Consider the following 6,647-nt stretch of genomic DNA (forward strand, 5'->3'; position numbering starts at 1 on the left):
AAAAGGCTTATTACAGAAATGTTTTCCCCCATCACTAATTATAACATTGGGTATCCCAAACCTAGAAAATATGTTTTCTTTAAGAAATTTTAAAACTGGTTTGTGGTCATTTGTTCGACACGATACAGCTTCTACCCATTTGGACACATACTCAACACCAACCAAAATATACTCATATCCAAAAGATGGTGGGAATGGGCCCATGAAATCGATGCCCCAAATGTCAAAAATTTCAATAGCAGTAATGGGCTGAAGAGGCATCATTTGCCTACGAGTTAGACTTCCAACACGTTGACATGGGTCACATGTCCTACAGAACTCGTGGGCATCTTTAAATAGTGTAGGCCAATAAAAACCACATTGTAACACCTTAGCTGCTGTTTTCTTAGATGCAAAGTGTCCTCCGCAAGCACTGGCATGACAAAAAGAGAGTACACTTTGTATCTCATGATCCGGATTGCATCTTCTAAAGATTTGATCATTGCAATACTTGAACAAATAGGGGGCATCATAATAATAACTTCTTACTTCACGTAAGAAATTATTCTTATCATTCGATCCCCAATGCTCCGGCATCCGGTTCGTGACAAGAAAGTTTACAATATCAGCATACCATGGCATAGTAGAAAGTGCAAACAATTGCTCTTCAGGGAACGAGTCCTTGATGGGCAACTGTGGCACCGAATCATTAAAAACTAGCCGTGATAAATGGTCAGCAACTACATTTTCTACTCCCTTTTTATCTTTGATAGTGATGTCAAATTCTTGGAGTAGAAGTATCCATCGTATTAAGCGTGGTTTGGCATCTTTCTTATCCAATAAATATTTTAGCGCTGCATGATCTGTAAAGATAACAATAGGAGCACCAAGGATATAAGAGCGAAATTTGTCTAATGCAAATACTAATGCAAGCAATTCCTTCTCGGTGGTGGTGTAATTCATTTGAGCATCATTTAAGGTTTTGCTTGCATAGTAGATGACATATGGCTTATTATCCTTGCGTTGTCCTAGGACAGCTCCTATCGCATAGTCACTAGCATCGCACATGATCTCAAAAGGTAATGACCTATCAGGTGGTCGCACGATGGGTGCAGTGCTAAGCATAGCCTTCAATTTTTCGAATGCCTCTTGACATGTTTCAGTCCAATTGAACGGTGTATCAAGGGATAGGAGGTTACATAATGGTCGGGCTATGACACTAAAGTCCTTGATGAACCTCCTATAAAATCCTGCGTGACCCAAAAATGATCTAACATCTCTAAGTGTCTTGGGTGCATGTAGCTTGGCGATTAAATCAATCTTAGCTCTATCAACTTCCATGCCCTTTGATGAAACAATATGTCCTAGGACAATTCCCTTTGGCACCATGAAGTGGCATTTCTCCCAATTTAGTATCAGATTCTTTTCCATGCATCGAGCTAAGACTGCTTGTAAATGTAATAAACAATCATCAAAAGAATCGCCAAAAATAGAGAAATCATCCATAAACACTTCTAAAAATTTTTCGTTCATTTCTTCAAAAATGCTGAGCATACACCTTTGGAATGTTGCAGGTGCATTACACAACCCGAATGGCATCCGACGGAAAGCGAATGTGCCAAAAGGACAAGTGAAGGTAGTCTTCTCTTGATCTTCTGGTGAAATCTCGATTTGGTAGTACCCGGAATAGCCATCGAGAAAACAATAAAATTTGTGTCCTGCAACTCTTTCCAAAACTTGGTCTAGGAAGGGTAGGGGAAAGTTATCTTTCCTAGTGACCAAATTCAATTTTCGGTAGTCAACACACATGCGCCAACTCGTCGGAACACGAGTTGGAACTAGTTCACCCTGATCATTTTTGACTACCGTCAGACCTGCTTTCTTGGGCACGACTTGAGTAGGACTCACCCACTTGCTATCGGAAATTGGGTAAATAATACTCACGTCAAGCAACTTGAGGACTTCTGCTTTAACCACATCTCTCATCGTAGGGTTCAACCTGCGTTGCATTTGCCTTGTGGTTTTGGCATTGTCCTCTAAATATATCCGGTGCGTGCAAATTAAAGGGCTAATCCCCTTCAAGTCGGCAATAGACCACCCTAAAGCTCCTTTATGATTCTTTAGAACACAAAGTAATTTTCTTTCTTGGGCATGATCCAGATCAGATGAGATGATTATAGGAAATGTGTCCTCGGGTCCAAGAAAGGCATACTTGAGTTCCTTCGGTAAAGGTTTCAACTCGAGCTTAGGTGTTTGTTCATGGGATGGTACTATCTTTGCTTTTCGAGGTGGCAACTGTTCAAATTCCTCTATTCTTGGTCTCCACCCATTGACCATCATGATATCCGAATTATCTAAAACAGGTGGGACCACATCATCAGCAGTACCTTCAGAACACCAATCTATCAAACCATTGTCGGCCGATTCAGTAAATATTTCTTTTAACAAATATTCTTCCGCAATGGTTTCAACCCATTCAACTTCTTTACTTTCTTCATGATCACTGGGTTGTTTACCTATACTAAAGACGTTCAGTTCCAAGGTCATATTGCCAAAAGAAAGCTTCATGACACCATTTCTACAATTGATCAATGCATTAGAAGTTGCAAGGAATGGACGTCCTAAGATGACCGGAATCTGAGATGGTGAATTGGAAGCCGGATGTGTGTCCAGTACGATAAAGTCAACAGGAAAATAGAACTTGTCTACTTGGACCAACACATCTTCGATAATCCCTCTAGGAACCTTCACTGACCTGTCAGCTAATTGTAAGGTGACAGTTGTTGGCTTCAACTCACCCAAACCGAGTTGCTCATATACCGTATATGGCAACAAGTTCACACTCGCTCCTAAATCTAGCAATGCTCGCTCAATCCTAAAATTGCCAATGATGCACGAGATAGTTGGGCAACCTGGATCCTTATATTTAGGAAGAATGTTATGCTGTAAAATTGCACACACATTTTCAGCCAGAAATGCCTTCTTCTTGACATTTAAACGATGCTTGACAGTGCACAAATCTTTTAAAAATTTTGCATAGGAAGGCACTTGTTTGATTGCATCAAGAAGAGGTACATTGATTTTTACTTGCTTAAAAAGCTCAAGAATTTCAGAGTTTGGTTCAAGCTTTTGCAAGGGCTTTAATCTTTGTGGAAATGGTGCAGGAAAAGGACATTTAATTTTTTCAGTTGATGTTGGTGCTTCGGTTTCTTCGGTATCTTTTTTTTTTGTCTTGGGAGGGTCGAAATCAGGTATGACTTGAGTTTGTTCTGGGATTGGTCGGTCAATAACCTTACCACTTCGCAAAGTTATTATACTCTTTGCTTGTTCTTTATGCAAAGTTGATGATGATGCATTGCTACCGCCATAGACTTGAGGATTAGGTTGTGGGTGAGCTGGTAGCTTATCTTTCTCTTGAGCACTTAAAGCAGTGGTCAGCGTTGTCAGTTGATTTCTTAATTCATCATTAATTTTAGCTTGACCTTGCATGAAAGATTGCAAAGTTTCTTCGAGACTGGATTTTTGAGAGGGTGCGTGTGCATAATGAGGTTGCGGAGGTGGAGGAGTTGGGTTATATACTTGTTGAGGTTGGTCATTCCTCCACCTGAAATTTGGATGGTTCTTCCATCTAGAGTTGTAAGTACCCGAAAAAGGATTATTGAAAGATTTTTGATAGGTATTCATAACATTGGCCTGATCGTGCAAGACTTCCTTGAATGCGGGTATTGTGGGGCAATCAGTGGTGAGATGGCCAGGCATCTCGCAAATCCTACAACACTCGCTGTTATGTTCTACGGTCTTGACGGGTTCAATCCTTCTAAGTTCAATTTCCTCTACCTTCCTAGTAAGGACTGCCATTTTAGCCTGAATATCATCCTGAGTATTAAGGTTGTAAAGGCCCCCGTGTGGAATGCTAGTAGGCTTAGGCAAAGGTTTATTCACTCTATCCCCTATATCCCATAATTGTGCAGTCTCTGCGAGAGAGTCTAAATAGTCCCATGCCTCATCGGGTTGCTTTTCCAAAAATAGACCATTGCACATAGTCTCTATAAATTGTTTTAACTGTGGAGACAACCCTTCGTAAAAGAAACTAATGGTTCTCCATGTTTCAAACCCATGATGAGGACAAGAGAGAAGCAAATCTTTAAATCTCTCCCAGCATTCATAAAATGTTTCATGGTCTTTTTGTTGGAAATTACTAATGTGCCTTTTCAAAAAGTTAGTCCTTTGTGCGGGAAAGAATTTTTTCAAGAATTCTCTTTGCATGTCATGCCATGTTCCTAGCGATCTAGGTCTCAAGGAGTTCAGCCATGTTTTGGCATTGTCCTTTAAGAAAAAAGGAAACAAGGTCAATTTAAGGACGTCTTCCGATACATTTGGCACTCTAAATGTGATACTAATTTTCTCAAAATCCTTAAGATGAAGATAAGGGTTCTCGGATTCCATCCCATGATACTTGGGCAGCAATTGAATTACTCCTGGTTTGATTTCAAAGTGTCCTACATGTTCAGGAATAATCATGCATGAAGGTTGACTAGTCCTAGTGGGGTGTAAGTATTGTCGAAGTGTCATAACTGGGGGTCTACCTTCATCACCATGGTGACTTCCTACATCATCAGCCATCTCACCAGATCTGAGATTTTGCGTAAGATTTTCAATATTATGATCTAAGGAATTGTCAAATGTTTGTCGATTCTGGCGCCCAGTGTTGTCCCTATTCCAACCTAGCATACAAAATTTTAGAGTTTATTTATTTGTTTGTTTGTTTTTTTTTTCAATGATTACCCTTGATCTTTTCTTAAAGTTCTTATCAATTTTCAATTAGCAACAAGGGTTAAAGAGATATGATAATAATAAAATTCTGGTTCTAAAAAAAAATTAAACACAGAAAATTCAAAACAGACAGCAGCAAGGTTTCAGATTAATTTAATGGTCGTAACAATCCCAGAATATCAATCAGACCGTTCAGATGAAAGAAAATTGTGTCCTACACTAGTCGACAAAATTTGCGTCCAATCAGACGGTGACTTACTCCGATATCAGAGTTTGATGCAGACTGTGCAGGAAATAAAAACAGTAGAAATTTTTTTTGTCAGTTTTAGTTTTACTATAATGTTCAATCTAACTGATAGGGTACTAATTAAATCTAAAATTATACTAATAACTAAGCCGTTCCCCGGCAACGGCGCCAAAAACTTGATGCAAAAATAAAATTGTTCTTCCAAGTGCAGGAGAATCACACAAGTAGTAAATTTTCGGAAGTCCGAGGTCGAATCCTCAGGGAACGAAATATATATAAGATTATTTAATAAAATTTTAGATTAATTAATTCAATAAATTTGTGGATTAAGATGATGTTTTGCAAATAGAAAATAATTCAGTAAACAGAGAATCGAAATTTAAATAGCTTAAGATGGTGTAGGAATCTGGAACCCCCTTGATGATATTATTTTCAACAATTAAATTCTGCGATTCTTGATTAAAGATCAATCAGATAGAATAGTTCTAATCATGGAGTATACAATTTGAAAACATGAATTCAAGATCTAAGTATTTATCGTGCCGATTACGTCTACGACAAATCAAACATCGAAACAATCCATGAATCAAGAAATATAAACCATAAAAGATCTATCCCATAAATAAGCATGCAAGAATCAAAAACATATTAGTAGATGTAAAGCAAAGAGATCAATGTTCAGAATTTACTTGAAAAAAAATAAGACATCAAAGGTTCCTCCATCACCCTTCACCTAAGGGATTAGCCGGCCATAAGCATAAAAGAAACTCCCCTGTTCCTCTACCTTCTTTTTTTCCTTTTTATTTTTGGAAACAGGGCATCCCCTGTTTCCTCTCTTTTTTTTTTCTTTCTCTTTTTGAATGGGGCTGAGGCTTTCCTCTGTTTTTCCGATGAATGAGAGCTCCCCTGTTTCCGAAAAGAGAGTCCCTTATACCTCTCGATGGACCCCCTGATCACACGGGATGCTCCTCTTGTGCTGGCTGCCGAGTATCCCGGACGCGGAGAGGCTGTGATTGCGGGATCTTTGGTAAGGGAGGAAGGCTGATCGCAGGAGGCAGCTGAGATCCTCTGTGAACGTGGAAGCTTGGGGCTTGAACACTTGGGATCGGTTGGAAGGCGCGTGGACTCGGAAGCGAGCTGATATTCCGAAAGATTGCGATCGCCATGGGATGCGGAAAGCTTCGCGGGAGATTTGGATCTTTGCTGGGATGGAAATGCTTGAGAACGGAAGAGCTGGGACGCGGACGCTGAGATCACGGACGCGTGGGAAGCTGGTAGAAGGGCCTTGGATGCGGCAATCTGAGATTTGGAAGGTGAATCACAGACGCCTGTGGGATCTGGGGCTCGGGTGATTGCGAATCCGAGAGAGGTGGAAGCATGGAACGATCCCAGTGCCTTGGATGCGGGAATCTGAGATCTGGAAGGTTCCGTGGACGGCTGGGAGGTGCGTGGACTGGAACTCCGGAGAAGCTGGATCGTTGCACGCGGACGCTGGGAGGTGCGTGGACGTGGACGGATGAAGTCGTAGACGGCTGCATCGCGGGAACTGGGGAAGGAGATCTGATCGCGGATTCCCAGAGCTGGATGGAGCTGATCGCGTGTGGAGAGGAGGCTCACGGGATGTTGGGCTGCACGCGGATGCTGGAGG

The 6,647-nt window shown here is 40.8% G+C and overlaps 1 pseudogene; it reads left to right on the forward strand.

The window, feature by feature from the left end:
• Positions 1-4,090: 4,090 nt before the first annotated feature.
• Positions 4,091-4,188, forward strand: LOC120104670 (annotated as a pseudogene).
• Positions 4,189-6,647: the final 2,459 nt, after the last annotated feature.

Source organism: Phoenix dactylifera, unplaced genomic scaffold (genome assembly GCF_009389715.1).
Source record: "Phoenix dactylifera cultivar Barhee BC4 unplaced genomic scaffold, palm_55x_up_171113_PBpolish2nd_filt_p 000064F, whole genome shotgun sequence".
Taxonomy (NCBI): Eukaryota; Viridiplantae; Streptophyta; class Magnoliopsida; order Arecales; family Arecaceae; genus Phoenix; species Phoenix dactylifera.